The sequence below is a fragment of the Lithobates pipiens genome, unplaced genomic scaffold (genome assembly GCF_037356315.1).
Source record: "Lithobates pipiens isolate NorthernLeopardFrog02 unplaced genomic scaffold, aLitPip1_a1.2 Scaffold_180, whole genome shotgun sequence".
Classification (NCBI taxonomy): Eukaryota; Metazoa; Chordata; class Amphibia; order Anura; family Ranidae; genus Lithobates; species Lithobates pipiens.
This window is the reverse complement of record NW_027507759.1, coordinates 204,221-224,105: the sequence shown is the minus strand read 5'-3', so window position 1 is coordinate 224,105 and position 19,885 is coordinate 204,221. Positions and strand designations below refer to the sequence as shown.

At 47.8% G+C, this 19,885-nt stretch overlaps 1 protein-coding gene across 1 annotated transcript in view; it reads right to left on the bottom strand.

Moving 5' to 3' along the window:
- Window positions 1–19,885, bottom strand: part of LOC143995697 (uncharacterized) — a 231,617-nt gene that overhangs the window by 20,125 nt on the left and 191,607 nt on the right. The gene's annotated exons all lie outside the window — the stretch shown is intronic.

The window sequence follows — 19,885 nt, the reverse complement described above, 5'->3', positions numbered from 1 at the left end:
TGCAGAAACTTTTATTGCAAGACCCTAAAGGGGCCAATTATGTGATCGGGATTCCTAGGCTTTGATTGATCTCTACAGGAGGGGACCATCAGCCAATAAAAATCTACTCCTTCCTGGGGGGCGTGGCCAGCCATGGAGCAAGATGGCTACTTAACCACCCAGCTCTGCTCAGCTCCGGGACAAACAGCTGCTCCCAGGACTTACCAGCAGCAGCTCCCTCTCCCTGATGCACCAGAGGGGAGCCCTCATCCTCAGCAACTGAATGGTATGTCCAAGAGGAAATGCCTCAGCCTCCACAAGCTGCGCCACCTCACCGAATATTTCCCACAGCCAGCCATGCAATCATCCAAAGATGGCGCCGGTGTGATCCCTCATAGGACACAGGTATCATGCAGGGACCTGCAGACAATTCAGAACCCATGGAAAATCTCACATCAGAGCCTACCTCTCCCCAGCAATCACCTTCAGATATAGTTAAACTGGCTGCACTGCCCCCAGCACTTTCCCCTGCTAAGGAACCACTGCTTAAGAAGCAGCACTGGGATGTCCAGACACACACAAACCCTGAGGAAATCCCTCAGACTGCCTAGCAGCCCTCCCTGCCAGTGACCAGCCAGCATCTGAGCATACACTAAAGGTAATTCTGCTCGACCGACCTGGAAAAAGTGTTGACAGAACATACCTCAGTTTATAACAAAATGGCGGATGCCTATGACCATCACACTGAAGAAATCTGATTCCTCCAAGTGATAGTGGCTGATTTAGAGGATCGCTCCACGAGGAATAATATCACATTTAAGGGCATACCAGAAACTGTTAAACCAGAACTAATTATTTAACTACATCAGCTATTCCTCCTGCTCTTCACTCCCTCCGCATGTTAAACAGACAGCCAGGGGTGCAGGAAGAGATTCCGGGTCTTGGACCCCCTCCACAGCAGCAGAACACCAGGGCCCAGTCACAAGTGCGACTGCAGCGACCCTTATAGTTTCTACCACTGGCTCCCTGTCCCCACCACGGAACTTTATAGGAGAGTATAGTATACTTGTAGTTTGTTTGTCTTTACCTTGATCAATATTGGTTTTGGCAATACTGTAAAAATATATCTTCATAATAAAATTCTCCTTTGTTGGTGTCCTCCTTATTACCCATTGAGGAGATTTCCCCTCATTTCCTATCATGGTGACCACACAAGAAGTGAATAGAAATCCTCCCAATATGGAACAAAACAGCAATAAAAAACTGTCAGAAGTTCTAACTCTTCTTATCTCTGTTATAATAGTTTATAAAAAGTCTTATTTGGAATTGGGCTTCATCTACATCTTCATCTACTAATGTCCTGGTAGATTTATTGGGGGAAAATAAAAGGTCTCACAATTATAAACTTCATAATAAAATTCTCCTTTGCTAGTGTCCTCCTTATTACCCATTGGGGAGATTTCCCCTCATTTCCTACAGGAAGTGAATAGAAATCCTCCCAATATGGAGTAAGACAGCAATAAAAAAACTGCCAGAAGATTTATTGGGGGAAAAATAGAAGGTCTCACAATTATAAATTGTGAGATTATAAAACAGCTCATTCTGGTGTCCTCCTCACATTATGTATGTGTATGACCTCTTCTACTGAATGTTAGGTCTCTGTTTAGGTTTTTTATCTCTGTCCCTCTGCATCAAAATTGTATTTTATATTAGGACTTGTTCTGTGGTGTGGTCAGTGGTGAAGGGTTGGTTGCCAGTGTCCAGGGTTCCCTCCTAGGTAGGGGTGATGCAAGTCCAAAACCACTCAAGCTATCCTGCCTGAAAGCTATCAAAGCTGACAACAAATCATAGGTGTTGGAGGCATTGCCCACCCCGCAACTGCATATATGCAATGTATGCTGTACGCAAGTCCAAAACGGATCAGTTGGGAAAAGGGATCAAGGTAATTTTGGGGAGTGTGCCTGGCCTGGCAGTATGCCCGGTCAAGGTTATACGGGAGTGGTCGGTTTTACGGCCTCCTGGTAGTGGTCCTTTGTTGATTAATGAAACTGGTTTGCCGTTGTCACAATATCAGTTTGTGGTGATCTTCAAGAAGTGCTTGGAAATGGGGGTTATCAGTTGGTGACTATGCGTCCCATTCTTTCAGAATTGGGGCGGCAACAGAGGCCTCATGCTGGGGTTTGAGTGATAAAATACTACAGCGGATTGGGCGATGGGAGTCTCAACGTTTCAGGTTGTATATATGTCCGCCCCACCTCCTGTAGGGGGAGAAAGGGTAGGGGGAGTCCTGTCATGGACACTGGCTGCAAGGACCCTTTTCTGTCCAAATTCACCCTGTTTTTTAGGTATTGATATATTAATCTTTTTTTCTTTTTTTTTTTTACAGTACAAGATCTTTATTTTTATTTTTTTATAAACACAATTTTATTGTAAAGAAAGCACAAAAAAAACAGAAGAACAGACATTTCCAACAAACAGGTTAAAGATGAAACCAGCAAAATTACAGAGCAAACAGAGTGCACATTGCAGATAAACATTCTTACTATCACATATTCGTATAGGTTCGTGCCGTGATCCAGTTAAGTGCTTGTCAACTTAGTAATCAGAGAGCAAAAAGAAAAAAAAAGGATAGGGGGGTCGGAAAAAGGTCGGTCTGGTATGGTTCGCAACGTAGCACTGCCCCTGGGTCTAAGAAGAGGTCGGTTCGAGGGAGGGTATATGAACAAAAAATTTGGAATGTGGATTCGTCCCTCATGTAGTCATGGAGTGGGCGGAGAGACCTGTTTAGTTTCTAACTTAGCGGATCGCAACAGGGGATTCCCGGGTGGAATTCCACCTGAGATGAAGAAAGATAAGTGTTGTTGGACGCCTGTGATGATAAGGTAAAATGGTGTGCGCATGGATTTAATCTGGAGAGTTATATTATAAGGATAAGTCTGAGGAATAGGACCGGGGGGAAGGGAGAGGGAAAGAAGAAAAAAAAAGGGGGGGGCGGGTGACAAGGAGGGACCATGTCAAGAGGTCAAGAGGGTCCCCTTACCTGTGACCCCCCTCGGAGCAGATCGGTTGATATAACGCTTGAGATTCAATTCAGCTCCCGGTTTCTGTAGGCACAGGGTCAGTACCCTATGTGTATGCTAGACCTTATAAATCAAAGGTCTGAGATCTATGGATCTGGAGTCTTCACTGGTACGCATCTGTGTAGTCCGTGGTGGTCTGAAAGTGTTTCCAACAGGCCCATTTCATACTAAATTTCGAGGGGGTATCCCTGGATATATGAATCAGTTCTTCCATGTCGGCTGTTTTATTGATTCTGGTAAACCATTCCTTAATGGAGGGAATTCTGGGCGTCCCCCAGTGCACAGGGATACAAAGTTTTGCCGAATTAAGCATATGCATCGCTGGGGGCGTGGCCTGGAGCTTCATGGTGTAGGACGTGCTGAGTGAGAGCTCCGTCTGAGACTTCATCCTTTTACCTTATCCTTTGGGGATTTTTCTTTGCTATTTACTGAACAGACGCCCGGGAACCTTGTGCTCACTTTGTGCCTCATGTCGCCGACTAAAAGACCCTCCGAGGCGGCCGCCAAGCTGGCTAAGTTCCGCCACGAGGGCCAGGGCGCGACGGAGCAAGATGGCGCCGGCCCCGCTTCTACCGCGGAGGAGTCTCCTGCAAACGATACCGCCAAGATCCTTGAGGCCGTCTCCTCCTGCCAAACCGCCCTCACTACCAAGATAGAGGAGGTTAAGATGGATATCTCCCATATTCGGCATGACCTGCAGAGGCTGAGGGACAGGGTGTCCGAGGCCGAACGAAGAGTGGAACACGTGGAGACGGACATTCCTCCTCTACAACATTCGGTCGAACGTTTGCAGCACCAGCTTAGTGTCGTCCTTCACAAGCAGGACGACATGGAAAATAGATTTCGACGTTGCAATCTTCGTTTCGTGGGTCTCCCGGAACGATCGGAGGGCTCCGACCCTCCCACTTACCTGGAAAACCTCCTCGTTAAAACCTTCGGCAGGGAATCCTTCTCCTCCACGTTCGTGATCGAACGAGCGCATCGTCTGGCGGCTCGTCCGCCTCCAGCCGGCGCACCCCCACGGACTTTTATTGCCAAGCTACTTAACTACAGAGACCGGGACACGGTGCTCCGTCTCACCCGCGAACGTGGAAATATCCCGGTTGACAATGTTACGGTGGCAGTGTTCCCAGATTTCTCGGCGGAGGTCCAACGAAAACGAGCGCAATTTACGGAGGTCAAGCGCCAGCTGCGAGTTCGCCATCTGCCATATGCAATGTTGTTTCCAGCTCGACTCCGGGTGACCCGCGAGGGCAAGACCTATTTCTTTGAAGATCCTGCTGCGGCCTCGTCGTGGTTGGAACGGGATGTGGCGCAAGGCCCTGCTTGAAAGCTGACCACTGCAGCCCCTGAGTGGTGCCTACCTATCCACCTTGGCTACCGTGAGTGACCCCTGCCCTCCCCTGTTTCCTCTGCTATACCCCCCCTCTTTTTTCTCCTTTGACCTTATGGACTGCCTCCATTTTTGCTGCTATCACCCCCTGCATTGGAGAACGCTGTGCTGATTGCCCTCTGCGGTGGCCGCCGCTGAACTCCCTCTGTGCCCTGGACCTACAGTTCCTGCTTCCCCTCCTTTGCCAGCCTCCCGTGTATTGCTGCTTGGGCGACGGCCGTTTTGGTGCACCCTTCATCGCCTTCTTTATGGTGAACGCCGGTGTGATGATGGCGCAGATCGTGAGGGGGGACATGCTCTGGGACGTGCTACCTTTGCCCTTGTTTCGCTCCATTTTCTACTCTCCCCTCTCTCCCTTCCCTCCTTATTTTTACTGATGCACACGGAGGTAACCATGTACTGCTTGAACTCCTTGTCTCCCCTCTTTGGCCCATTCTTCCACATGCCTGGGTTCCCCCTCTCCCCTTCCCCCCCCCCCCTTTTTTTTCTTTCCCCCTTTTTTTTTCTTTTTTCCCCTGTCTGCCCCACATGCTATGTTTTTATTTGGTCTCTCAGACGACCTGCTGACTCTTGCTCTGGAAATTACACCCCCTGCAACCCGCTGCACTGTCTGCTCTGCAGTTTGTTATAATTGCGCCCATGTTTGTTTTGTTTCCCTGGCCAGCAGTCACTACCGCGGCTGCGGCGAGTGACAGTTTTTTTGTTTTGCCCCGCTGGTCCAGAGTAGGCATTGTTATGACTGTTTTACTGGTTGTATGTGTTTTATATTGTGTTATTTACAGCTGTAATTTTACTGCAAATGTGTTCTTGTATTTGTTGATGCCAGCCAGGGAGGATCCAGTGGTTGCCCAGGCGCCCTGCATGCCCGAACTTCCTGGGCCGGGGGCCTACAGTAGTTTAATCTGTGCCGACATGTTCCATGGCTGCGCTTAAATTTGCAACCTGGAATGTCAGGGGCCTTGGCGCTAAACCCAAGAGATTAGCCGTCCTTACTCACCTCAAACGCCTGAAAGTGGACATCTCGATCCTCGTCGAGACTCACCTTACAGGCCAATCCCAAAGGGCGCTTAGAAAGCCTTGGGTCGGCTGGATGTACAGCGCCCCTCACACTTCCCATTCCCGAGGTGTAGCCATTTTAATTGCTAAAACTGTGCAGTTCCAGTTACATGACCTATGCTCAGACCCTCACGGTAGATTTCTATTTTTACATGCCACTGTGAGCGGCCTGACGATGCTTATTATGGCGTTTTACATACCACCGCCCTTCCAGTTTCAGGCCCTGCACGAGGGTCTCACTTTTATGACCAAATTCCCTACAGTCCCGGTAATCTGGATAGGTGATTTCAACATGACCATCAACCCCGGCCTCGACCGACTTGGTGCACCTGACCGCACATCTTCCCCCCCTCATACCACTAGGTTTGGTAGATTTGCAGCTGAATTGGCCATGACAGACTCCTGGAGACATAAGTATCCAACTGCACAGGCCTTTTCTTGCTTCACTCCCTCCCGCCGCGCTATGTCTCGCATAGACATGGCCCTGCTCTCTCCCTCCCTGCTTCCCGAATTATTGGAGGTCGGCTTTGACGCCAGGGTACTGTCGGACCACTCCCCATACTGGTTGACGCTGAGGCTGCCTGTGACTGTCCCCCCCCGTGTGTGGAGACTGAACCCCTTCTGGCTTACGGTTATCCCAGGCCTGGAGGATTTACAGAGGGAACTGTTTTTTTTCCTCCGTTCAAACTCGGGATCTGCGTCCCCTGGGTCAATATGGGAGTCATTTAAGCTTCATGCTAGGCTGCTCCTGGTCACTCGTATTAACAGGTACAAGGCTAATTCTAGACAGGCATTGACACAGGCTGAGGAGCGCCTGCAGTCCCTTGAGCAACTGTTTGTGTTGGATCCTTCCCTGGAACATGCCACCCAGCTCCGCCTCCAGTCCCGACTGACCGATCACCTTCATTATGAGAAAGCGAAACAGGGCCTTTTCTTTAGTAGACAGCGTGTGTTTGAGCACGGCGAGCGGGCGGGCAAACTGCTAGCCTATATGGCCCGGCTGGACCACAGCCCCCCGGTGGTGGTTCAGCTCCGTGGCGCCGCCGACGACCTGATTTCTGACCCTGACCTGATTTTACGTGAGTTTAGAATGTTCTACTCCACCCTATACACCTCCACAACTCGTCACACGCACGCTGACCTCACCCAATTTCTTCACTCCATTGATTTCCCCTCTATCAGCCCAGAGCAGCGATCCCTCCTGGAAGCCCCCATCTCCCCTGACTGTATTGCCGAGGCGCTTGCCTCCCTCCCATCCTCCAAGGCGCCTGGCTCGGACGGGCTGCCCCTGGAATTTTATTCTCATTTTCAAGACACGCTAATCCCAGAACTGCACACATTATACACCCATATGTTTGATACAATGTCCCTTCCCGCCTCCATGGGAGAGGCCCTTGTTGTCCTTATACCCAAGCCCGGTAAGGACCCCTGCTACCCAGAGTCGTACCGCCCGATTTCTCTCCTGCAGCTGGACGTAAAAATCCTGGCTAAAATTCTGGCCCTGCGACTCAATAAAGTTGTCCTTAGCCTTATACATCCAGATCAAACGGGGTTCATGCCTAACAAAAACACTGCCTTTAATCTCCGCAGACTCTTTATGAATCTGCAGGCCACTCATGATAACATCGGCTCCCGGGTAGTCGTGAGTCTAGATGCCGCGAAGGCGTTTGACTCCGTTGAATGGAGCTATTTATGGGAATGCCTGACTAATTTTGGCTTTGGCCCTAACTTCATTAAGTGGATTCAGCTTTTATATAGCGCTCCCACTGCCCGGATCCAGGTTAATGGCAGGATCTCGGATCCCTTTCCTCTGTCTAGGGGTACTCGCCAGGGTTGCCCGTTATCCCCCCTCCTGTATGCCCTCGCGGTTGAGCCGTTGGCCATTGCCATTCGTGCTCACCCGCAAATTAAGGGCCTGCGTTCGGGCCTTTTGACGGAAACCCTCAGCTTATACGCTGACGATATGTTATTATACCTCGAAGACTCGGGTCCCTCTTTGCAAGCGGCCCTGCGACTGATAGAGCAGTTTGGGGAATACTCTGGACTACGTATTAACTGGTCCAAGTCCCAGATCCTCCCTCTAGACTTGGGTGCCCCGTCCGCTGATCAGGCGGCAATGCCCTTGGTTAGGGCGGGTCAGTTGAAATATTTGGGAGTGCAATGTTCACGATTGCTGACTGACTACACCCTTTTAAATGTGGAACCTTTATTCACCCTGCTCAAGCAAAAAACCCAGACTTGGTCCCGTCTCCCCCTCGGGGTGATGGGCCGTGTAAATTTGGTCAAAATGATCCTCCTCCCCAAGCTGCTCTATGTGTTTTGGCACGCTCCCCTACGCATCCCTCTCAGAACCTTCAAATCCTTGGAGGCCATCTTAAACACGTTTGTTTGGGGTTCGTCTCGACACAAGCTTTCATGGAGTGTTCTGAAATGTCCTACCCACCTGGGCGGCACCGCCATACCAGACCTGTACTATTATTATCTGGCCTCTCAACTGTCCCATTTCTACTATTTTAATCAGATTGACAGAGATCGTTATGCCTCACTGGTATGCTCCCCACACTACACTCTGGTCGTACACCCACTCCGTCTCCTTATGCGTGGCTCCGGGGGACCTTCCGTCCCGATGAGAGACATGCTGTCCCACCATTGTTTGATTTGGCAGCAGGCCGCGTCCATTACTGGGGCCCCTAGGTTTCACTCCCACACCCCCCTTTGGGACAATCCCCTACTTCCCGAGCTCTCTACGATCCCCGACCGCTCTGTGTGGCTGGCCGGGGGCGTTATCTTTCTGTCCCAGGTTATTACCAATGGCACTGTCAGACCCTTCCAGGCCCTCAAAGCTGACTTCAACCTCCCTAATAGAATGTTTTTTAGGTATCTTCAACTCCGCCATGCCCTTAGCTCTCAGTTTGGCTCCCATATCCCCAGGCTCGAAACACTTCCGATAGCAACAGCCGTGCTAGGTGATGACCCTAAGAAACTGATTTCTTTTTTTTACATCAATCTGCTCACGCCTGGGGCGACCGCCCGCGCCTACCGACTTAAGGCTAGATGGGAGGCCGACGTGGGGGTTATCGAGGACGCGGACTGGGAAACTGCACTTGACGCCCCTAAGCTGGTCTCCCCTAAACTCTCTGACAGACTTACACACCTTTACATGCTACATAGGTCATACCTGACCCCTGGGCGGCTGTCCAAGTTTAGACCTGGCTATGATCCAACATGTCCTAAATGTGGTGTTTCCCAGGCCACGTTCTACCATCTCCTTTGGTCCTGTCCTGAGTTGCAGGTTTACTGGAAGCAAATTGTTGACTTCCTCCACGACCAAATGGGCTCCCCTCTGACGCTATGCCCCCGCCAATGTTTGCTGGGGATTCTCCTCGTATCCGAGGAGGCAAGGATTCCGACTGTTTTCCTACAGGAGACCCTATACCTGGCCAGACTGCAGATAGCCCGCACCTGGTTGCGCTCAGCGCCCCCCACCGCCCGACAATGGAAGTCGGCTGTCAATGCCACTCTCCCCTATAAAAAACTGCTGTATATGCATAGAGGCTGCCCGGGCAAGTTTGCCAAGCTGTGGGATAAATGGATGGGGGATTCAGATACATGTACCGACTAGTGTAGTTTGTGGTCTGTACGCCTCCTTACACCTACTCGGGTTCGGCCCGGCGAGTCTAGCTGTCTCCGTGGTTGTAGGTGGGCTCTTCGCCCTCATAATAATGGCTTCCTGCTCCTCCCTGCGAATTACTCTGCGTAGGATGTACTAGGGCTCGGCATATGACTCCCAACCTCTGAGTTCCTCTTTCCCCCCCATTTCTGAACACACCGCATTGCCCCTTGCTTTTTATGTAATGTGCAACCTGTAAACAAAGAACCCCCCCCTCCTCGTTTTTTTTAGCCTGTGGTATTGTTAACAGCTGTTTTTTATCCGTATATTTGGTGCATGTTGCACCCCATATGTGTTACTGTTATCCTATGTATTTTGTATGCTCAATAAACGTTTCTTTTTCAAAAAAAAAAAAAGCATATGCATCGCTAGGGAGCCATGGTAGACTCGTCTCGGTAAGGGTGATAGATGGAGAAGACATTGGGACGGGGTGGGCTCTATGTTATAAGTGGTAACGTGGGTAGTAATTCTACATACTTCTCTCCAAAAGCTCTGTAGAGGGACACAGGACCACCAGATGTGTATTGGCATTCCTTTATCTTGCTGGCACCTCCAGCAGGTATCAGTGGTATCAGGAGCGAATTTGTGTAAGAGCGATGGAGTGCGGTACCATCCCGATTGGATCTTATAGCCGTTTTCCTGAGTACTAACATTGAGGGAGCCTCTGTGGATGGTATGGAAAACAGAGCTCCATTGTTCGTCAGTTATTGACAGGGAGAGATCTTCCTCCCAATGTTTGCATGCGATAGTGGAACCGGGACGCTCTTCGTCAAATAGCAGGTTGTGAGTGAGCGCTATTAGGTGCCTTTGAGGGGTTGACTGGGTACATAGCTTCTCAAAGGGAGACAGTGGTCTAGAGCATTGGGAGTCTCTATTTAAAGATTTCAGATAGTATGCAATTAACAGGTAAGTCCAAGGGGGATAGGCGGTCTGGCTAAGGTGTTCGCAAGGACTGGGCGGGACTGCGAGCCGAGCCAAGCCGAATATACAGTAGAGTCGGCTCAGTCTCAGCGCTCGCTCCATAAACAGCAGGGAGGCGGGGCTACGAGCGGAGCCGAGCAGACGGCTCGGTCTTTTTCGGCGGCGCTCGCTCGGTCTGTCTCGGCGATGGGATATTTAAACATGGGCAAGGCTGCAAACGGCGCTGGGCAAACTGGAAATGACACTGGCAAGCTGCAAATGACACTCTGCAAGGCTGCAAACAGCGCTGGGCAAGCTGCAAATGATGCAATGATGGACAAGGCTGCAGATGCACACTGATAAGGCTGCATTGACGGGCATTTAAATGTAAGTTTTTTTTTTTTTTTCCTTTAAACTTCCCTCCTAAAACTTTTTTCCTTAATATGCCCTCCTAAACTTGGGGTGCGTGTTATACGCCAGTGCGTGTTATACCCCGATAAATACGGTGTATATATATATATATATGTGTGTGTGTGTGTATATTTATTTGTGTAGCACTGACCCCCAAAGGAGCTGCTGTTTTTTTGTTTTTTTGTTGGGCTTACCATTACCTCACCTCCTCACTGTGTCCATCTTAGGGGTCCCATTGTAGATCAAAGAATATTAGCTCCGACACTTAGTCCTTTTTCTGAGTGTTTATTTAACAAAAACACACCCTTTTACAATAGAGGGGTAGAGGATAAGGGGAATTCAGGTACCTTTGCAGTTTTGCGGGCTAAAGGTATTTCCTTGATCCAGAGGACAAACGATTCCCACAAGCTGGATTTAGCAATCATCGGATAGGCCTCTCTCACTGACCTAGCAGCCGGTGAGATGCTCAAAGTCTCTGCCACAGACTTGATGAGTTTAGCAATCTTTTTATGCAATCCTCTGCTACAGGAAGGCACAATAAGCTTCTGGTTGCAGAATTAAAGAGTTTCCCCACAGTACCTGATTCTTTCATCTGACCCCACGATACTGTGTGGTAGGCAACCCAGGATGCATCCTCCAACTGAGTCTCCAGGCTTCTCCATGAGGCACCAGCCTTATTGCTTGGTCCTCCTCAGAAAAGTCCTCCCCTGGATCCTCCAGTTGCTTGGCTTCTCTCTGCAGGCAAGACAGCACAGGATCATCTCTGTATCAGTAGGCCCCAGAGCCTCTGGGTCTATTCTTCAGTTGTGAAGCCTCAGGCCAGCCAGCCCCAGAGGCATTGATCAAAGCAGCACACACCCCAGGCCAGGTGGGCCATGAGGTTGGGAAAAATGAACTCAGAAAAATGGCATCGGTACCTTAAGTACCCTCACCCAGAATGCACAGCAGGTAGACCACTCCCACCGGGCTGTTTCTGAGTAAAGGGGTACCCAATACATTCAGCTTGTTACATTTCTAACACTTACCGGTGGTCACATTGACAAATGTACTTTTATATTCCTGGTTTTTAATGCATTTTTGTATATCATTTGTATAAAAACAATTTATTAATGAAGTATTTTGTTTTCTACTGGTGCCTGTAAAGTCCATAAGTCCCCTATATCTTTACATCTTGTATACATTCATTACGGACGCTGGCACCCTTTATCAAGATTTACCCCAGGATATCCACTTTTACCACTAAGTGTTTTTGATATCCCTATCTGTTTATTTTTTGCAAACTGCAGCTTCAGACAAACTTAAATTTACTAAAATAATAGCACTGCTATTAAAAATACCAGCGCTACATTTGTATATAAATAAGTTAATAAAATTTATTTGTGATACAGTTCTTGTTGGGATTCATTAAAGGGGTCTTTGTTGGCCATTTAATCCAGAATGTGTCATGTGTTTAATTAGATTTAGTAGGTTAAGTTATTATTTTAATGGGGTGGTTTTGTTATGGTTATTTAGCTGAGCACCGAACATCTCAGCACTACACCAGTCAAGTAACAAGAAAATGAAAGAGTACAATGTGTTGTAATCAGAGCAATGCCCGGTTTTGTTCCCATCACACACCATTGGCGGTGTTATAATCTGGTCTGCTGGTGTGAATGAGCCGGTATTGTGTCAGTGTTAGGATGGATATATAAACTCCAGAGAGGTCTCGGTCTCTCACTCACCTGGACAGGAGATGTTGATGGATCTACTTAGATTATTGATCTGATTGGTGACATCACAGTGGAGGGTTCCGGAGACCAGAGGAAGAAGAGTTACCCGGCGGTGTGAGGAGACGGATCTTCCATCCAAACTCCAGGAATAATGCGGATCTGATCCTTTCACCGAACATTCGGCCTCTGCGCTCCCATCCAGGAGACAGGAGGAGGTCACCATGATGTCAGAGAGGGGGACTGGGGAAACAGAATTCCAGGATATGATTGGTCAGAGTAATGACATGGAAAGTGAGACTTATCACAATGTTCCTATAGGAATATGGAGGCTGCCAAGGTGACCCTCTCCTTCTTAAAGTACCAGTTACCTGGGTGTCATACTGGTGATAGTTCTCTAAATTTACCTATGTCCCTCACTTACATCCAAGTCTGTGGCAGAGACTTTTCACAAGTGTTCTACATCCAAGTCTGTGGCAGAGACTTTTGCTTTACTTAAACACTCTATTGGCTGCTAGGCCTGGTGAGAGGAGATCTATCAGGTGGCTGTGACAATCCAGTTGTGAAACAATAATTCTCTGGATTTCTATTGTGAGAGACTTCCTATTCTTTGCAGTTCCAAAAAGTACCTGAACTCCCTTCCTAACCCTCTACCCTTCATTGAGAAGCTGTGTTACTTGTTGTGACAGACCTAGCCAGGACAGAGGCTGTTGGATGGGACAGAATGCGAGCCTCTTGCCTTGCGATTATGGGCCCTGGCATTTGGGGGAACGGTGCTCTTTGTGAGCTGTATGCCTGGGGACCCCTGAGGTGGTGTTACTTGGATTTAGATCCATGTCCCCCCAAGACACACAGACTCTGGATATGTATTTGCCATATTAGCAATAGATGGAATCACACTGTTGGGACACAAACTGTTAGATGCTAATTTCATCAACTCCAGCCACCTGTCTGTTGTGTAAATGAGTCTAGTCTGGCTTGTAAGAATATTCCACACATTGTTGTTTGTGCTAATTAACCCTGTGTTTATGTTTATGGTAATGTGTATTGAATAGTCAATCGGTGAGCTAGGAGACAAAGTCTTACCCTGAAAAGTCCTATCTCTCAGACAACTAGTCTGGGTCAATGATTAGATAATTAGCTCATGCTAACTAGGTTAGGTTTTAGTCTTCTACTGTATTATAAATACTTGTCATTTTGGTTCTAATAAATCAGTCCATGTTGAGCAGCTAAGCAAGTGTCATCTTGTTTTCTGCTTGTGAGCGGTTGGAATATCTGATATCTATATTCAGACTTAGGAAGCGGTATACTGACAGAAGCACTCAATTGGAGTGTGGGATCGGTTCCGTCACACTTGACTTTTCAAATAAATATCTCGAAAAAGAGGATCCAGTGTAAGTTTCTACTATTCTTTGGGCCATCTACCTCAGGAAACCCCTAGACACACATGAGGTCGAGAAGGTAACGGTAAGCCCAATGAAACCAGCAACTCCTTCGGGGGTCAGTGCTACACACATTTTTCCAAATATTCATAAATTTGAATAATCGTAAGTTTGTAAATTCGTAAATTTGAAAATGAGAAAATCTGAAATAATAACCAATTAATAATAACTTAACTATTACTAACTAATAAATTATAGGTATTGAAATTTCCTTTCAAATGTGGCTGTTAGTGAACGTAACAAATACAAAATTATCCTAAATAATGAATGCCGTATATCTAAATGAATGTAATGTAATGAATTAATAATAATATATTTTTTTGTTATTATTATTATTGTTATTATTTATTATTAATTTGTTCTGTTCCATTTATCTAGATACCGCATTCGTTATTTCGGATAAACTGATAAATTTGTTACGTTCACAGCTACATTTGAAAGGAAATTCCAATACCTATAATTTAATAGTTAGTTATTATTAGTTAGTTAGTTATTCTTTCGAATTTTTGGATTTTATTTTCTATTTTCAGATTTTCAAACTCATGAATTTTCCAATTTCCTTATTGCGTTCATAAAAAATGACCCCTTAAAAAAACTAAAACAAATGAATTTTTCAGCAGTGCACATGTCTATATCATTTATATTTATGTGTCAAGGATGTTTTTTGTCTTTAAAATTATTTTAATGTTTGTGGCAATAAAAATGTGAATTGTAATCTGTGGTTTGGTGCCTTGAAAGTGCCATTAGTTTGCATTTTGTTAGGGATTCATTATATTTCAGTGTCATCCATGAAGGGATGGGGTACCTGTAAAACCGTGAGGACAATAGAGACTGCTTTGTCTCCTTCCCATTTATTATTCTAGTGTGGTGCTAAATGTAAACAATGGCATCAGGGAACCTGGGTGATGTCATGGACCATATAGAGATCATGACCTCATTGTGTCAGTGATGTCATAGACTATATAGGGGTCATGACCTAATTGTGTCAGTGATGTCATAGACCATGTAGGGGTCATGACCTCATTGTGTCAGTGATGTCATAGACCATGTAGGGGTCATGACCTCATTGTGTCAGTGGTGTCATAGACAATGTAGGGGTCATGACCTCATCGTGTCAGTGATGTCATGGACCATGTAGGGGTCATGACTTTATCTTGTCAGCAATGTCATAGACCATGTAGGGGACATGACCTAATTGTGTCAGCAATGTCATAGACCATGTGAGGGTCATGACCTAATTGTGTCAGCAATGTCATAGACCATGTAGGGGTCATGACCTAATTGTGTCAGTGATGTCATAAACCATGTAGGGGTGATGACCTCATTGTGTCAGTGATGTCATAGACCATGTAGGGGTCATGACCTCATTGTGTCAGTGATGTCATAGACCATGTGGGGGTGATGACCTCATTGTGTCAGTGATGTCATAGACCATGTGGTGGTCATGACCTCATTGTGTCAGTGATGTCATAGACCATGTAGGGGTGATGACCTCATTGTGTCAGTGATGTCACTCGGAGTCCTCGGTGGATTGTTACACACAGAATGAAGCCGCCAGGGATCTGTCATTTACTGACATTAGTGATATCACCGCTAAATGCCGGGCGGAGATTTGGGGGGAGAAGTGGAGAAATCTGCCCACTTTGTTCTCCTGTCCTTCACTGAACATCCCAAAGACTGGATTTGGGGGAGTCTCATGTTTGACCCGAACCTGAAGCTGATCCCTAATCATTCCAAAAGACTGGAATGGGAATGGAAATTCATACAAAAATGTAAAACTTTGGACTGTAGGGAGAGGAATTTTATGTGCCGCTATGATTGTAAATAATGTTATAATGTATTTTTATTATGGTCAGGACTAAAAATAAAACATGTAAGATCAATCTATAATTACTGTATATATTTCATATTCTCTATTCAGTCAGTAGGCGGAGCTCTGTGTTTATCTGCTTCTGGCCCCTCCCACCTGCTCTGTGCCCATCCCCCGATCTCTCCTCACCTGGACAGGTGACCCCGGCTCTGCTCTCCTCCGACCGACTGACCTCATTCTCCACAGTGCAGGTGATGTTCCAGGGCCCCGGGGACCCCACAGTGGCTGTAATGTTATTGGCGGATGCAGAATATCTCTCCTGGGATCCTCCAATCATGGATAGACTGATATTCGGCTTAGTCCCCTCCTCCACCCTGCAGGAGATCTCAGCGCTGCCATTCCGGGGACATGAGACATGGAGGAGCGGAACCGATACTGGAACTGAGAGAGACAATCATTTCCATTGATCAGGTTCAATATATACACAGCATGCCCCTCCCCCATCCTTACCTATAATCAGGTGTGCAGACATCTTCCTGGAGACTGGAGGAGATAGATTGTGTCTGTGTGCACCCCTCCCCCAACACTAAATCCCACCACTAACATCACACCCATTTTCTTCAGTCATGTGACCCCCATACACAGCGCTGTACAATCTCATCTGGATTTACCTTCTACATGGACGGTGTAATCATCTTCCTGTATGTGGTGTCCTGTAAAGTTGTATATCTCCACATTGTATCTCCCATCATTCTCCGGAGTCACATTGGATATGATCAGACTTCCATTCTCTAATATCCTTGTATTGGGGAAATATCTGAGATCAGACGGATCACAATTCCAGTGTACAGCTATTTCCTCCCAGTCTCTAGGAGATTTCTCATAGTACCAGATAATCCAGTCACATCCCCGTCTATCTGTAGGGTTGAGGGTGAGATGACGTCTGATGGGGATGAGAAGGTCAGATCCCGGCCGGGTGAATATTTCCTGGACTTTTCCTGTACAGACAGAATACAGATCCCAGTCAGGTCACAGTGTACTCCCCTCCCCCTCATATAACATATATCCCTCTATGAGGATCCCAGAAATATTCAGATTCCATCTATCAGAGTCCTCCGGGTCTTCCTGGGATTCCTCTGTTTTCTTCCCATCTCAGATCATTGAGGAATCTCCTCTGACACCCCTATACTCTCCATTATTCTACCAATAAATCATCAATGAATAGACAATCATTCCTCCCCCCATTTCCCCTACTGGAGTAAATTGGAGCGTCCTTTATTTGGCCTTCCTCTGGATCCTCTGTAGGTATAGGATTGTGTAGATGGGATTGGAGGATTTTTTTTGTCGCTCCCAACTGTCCCGGATTTTGAGGGACTGTCCCTGATTTGGAGCAATGTCCCTCTGTCCCTCTTTCCTCCTCATTTTGGTCTGATCTATAGAGTTGTATATAAAATGTACTTTCCTGGTGCATCATGACATCATACATATGGGTTGTGACTCCGCCCCCACAACCTGATAGGTCTGGTTAACTATAAATAAAAGACAGATCCGGCTCACAGCATTCTCCTTTTTATTCTCACCTGATCAGGACTGGAATCATGAGGTATCCCTTACCAAATGTCGCCCCAGCTAGGGTTGCCACCTGTCCGGGATTCACCCAGACAGTCCGGTTTTTACATCCTCTGCCTGGGTTTCTGACTGCCTGTCACCCAGACACCAGCCACCAGGGCATCCTCAAAAATACTTATAACACTCACATAAAATCTTAATCAGAATTTAGGATCCATAACATGTATTAGAATGTCACATATCTTTACATATATGTAACTGTCTGGATGGAAACAGCCCTAATTACAAGGGACTTGTTTCTCTCTGTGGAGGGATACAGAACCTCCTGACTGCATTTCCCGATGCTCTGCTTCTAGTCCCGGCTACTGGAGCCCTGCCCAGACTGTTCACTGTTCACAGACTGATCTAGTGGAGAGAGCTGTGAGTGTGTGGGTGGGCAGAGGGAGGAGCTGTGAGTGTGTGGGTGGACAGGGGGAGGAGCTGTGAGTGTGTGGGTGGGCAGAGGGAGGAGCTGTGAGTGTGTGGGCGGGCAGAGGAAGGATCTGTTTGTGTGGGCTGGCAGAGGAAGGAGCTGTGAGTGTGTGGGCGGGCAGAGGGAGGAGCTGTGAGTGTGTGGGAGGGCAGAGGGAGGAGCTGTGAGTGTGTGGGTGAGCAGAGGGAGGAGTTGTGAGTGTGTGGGGGGGCAGAGGGAGGAGCTGTGAGTGTGTGGGCAGGCAGAGGAAGGAGCTGTGAGTGTGTGGGCGGGCAAAGAGAGGAGCTGTGAGTGTGTGGGTAGGCAGAGGAAGGAGCTGTGTGTGTGTGGGCGGGCAGAGAAAGGAGCTGTGAGTGTGTGGGTGGGCAAAGAGAGGAGCTGTGAGTGTGTGGGTAGGCAGAGGAAGAGCTGTGTGTGTGTGGGCGGGCAGAGAAAGGAGCTGTGAGTGTGTGGGTGGGCAAAGAGAGGAGCTGTGAGTGTGTGGGTGGGCAGAGGAAGGAGCTGTGAGTGTGTGGGAGGGCAGAGGAAGGAGCTGTGACTGTGTGGGTGGGCAGAGAAAGGAGTTGTGTGTGTGTGGGTGGGCAAAGAGAGAAGCTGGGTGTTTGTGGGTGGGCAGAGGAAGGAGCTGTGTGTGGGTGGGCAGAGGGAGGAGCTGCAGGGAGTGTGAGGCGGGGACAGCAGGACAGAGAGGGGAGGAGAAAAGCTGCCCATTACCAGACTACATATGGAAGTATTCATTTCATAGTATGTTGTCTAATGTATGTATGCCTGTTTGTGTGTATCTGAGTGCATGTATGTATCTCAGTGTGTGTGTGTCTGTATATGTAGCACTGACCCCTGAAGGCTTACCGATTACCTCCTCCAGCTCGTAGCTCGTCGTTCTTGTCTAGGAGTTCCCGAGGTTGATGGCCCAGTAACTGCAGAGACCGACACTTGACTTCCTTTTTAGGGTTTTTATTTGCATAAAACAGTTGAACAATACCCAGTCTCTCAGTTAGGAATAAAGGGTATAAGGATCAGGTATAGCTCAGGTACTTTGGAACTTCTGACCTGTAGACCCCTTTCACACCCGGGCGTTTTGCAGGCACTATAGCGTTAGAAATAGCGCCTACAATCCGCCCAAAAAAAGCTGCACCATTGTCTGTAGTGTGATCCCCGAGGGCTTTCACACTGGAGCGGTGCGCTGGCAGGATGTCAGAGAAAAGTCCTGCCAGCAGCTTCTTTGGAGCGGTAAGGAGCAGTATGTTTACCGCTCCTCCACGCTGCTCCCCATTGAAATAAATGGGGCAGCGCTGTAATACCACCGGCAAAACTATTGTGGTGTATTGCCGGCGGTTTTAACCCTTTCTCGACCGCTAGCAGGGGGTAAAAGCGTCCCACTAGCGGGTGAAATGCGCCTCAAATCCAGTGGTAAAACACCGCTAAAAATAGCGGTGTTTTACCGCCCACGCTATGGGCGGTGTGGTGTGAAAGGGGTCTAATAAAAGTCTCTCTTTACATAATCCAGGGAATAGCCACTCGCAACTGGATTCTTTAACTGTTGGATAAATCCTTGTTTTTGGATACTAGCAGCCAACAAGTGATTGCAGCTTAGCAAAGTCTTTGCCACAGACTTGGTTATAGAACTTTAGATGCTTACAGGAACTTAGTTACAAATGGAAGGATAGAGGAAGGAACTTTCTTACTGTACCAGCATCTTGCAGCCGGTCCGGCGATACCGCAAGAAATGCGGATTCAATTAGTGTCCATAACAGCTCAGCTTCCAGGCTCTTACCGAGCAGCCAGCCTCGTGTGTGGCCCTCTTACTGAAGGATCCTCCCCTGGTTTCATGTAGAGTTGCTGGGCCTCTCCAAACCCGAGATGGCACCGGAACACCTTAGAATCCTCCTTCCAGTTACTGTGCCACAGACTAACCAGTTCCGAGGCTCAGAAACTGAAATAGATCCGCACCCCAGGCCATGAGGGCCTCTGGGGGCTGGTCAGGAGGACCAGGACCATGGAGTCAGCAACAACTTCTGGACCGGAACCCAGAACCATGTAGGACCATGGAGTCAGCAACAACTTCTGGACCGGAACCCAGAACCATGTGACTTCAGCACCCAGTACCCTCTCCCGGAATACACAGCGAAACAAACGCGCCCACTGATTGGCTCAGAGACAGAGATTGGTACCCAATGCGTCCAACGAGACTGCGTTCTAATGCCTCTCACAGGTGCAAACCCCACCTATGACCAGGCAGAACATTAGTACAGCCCAGCCAAACTGATGCCAAAACGCAATTTTACACAATTAACCCCAAGACTCAACTACAGTCTTGGGAAAAAAACTAAATTTACAGACATAGCGTATACTCATCAGGAGTACCGGCGCTACATATATAATTGAGCATATGTACAA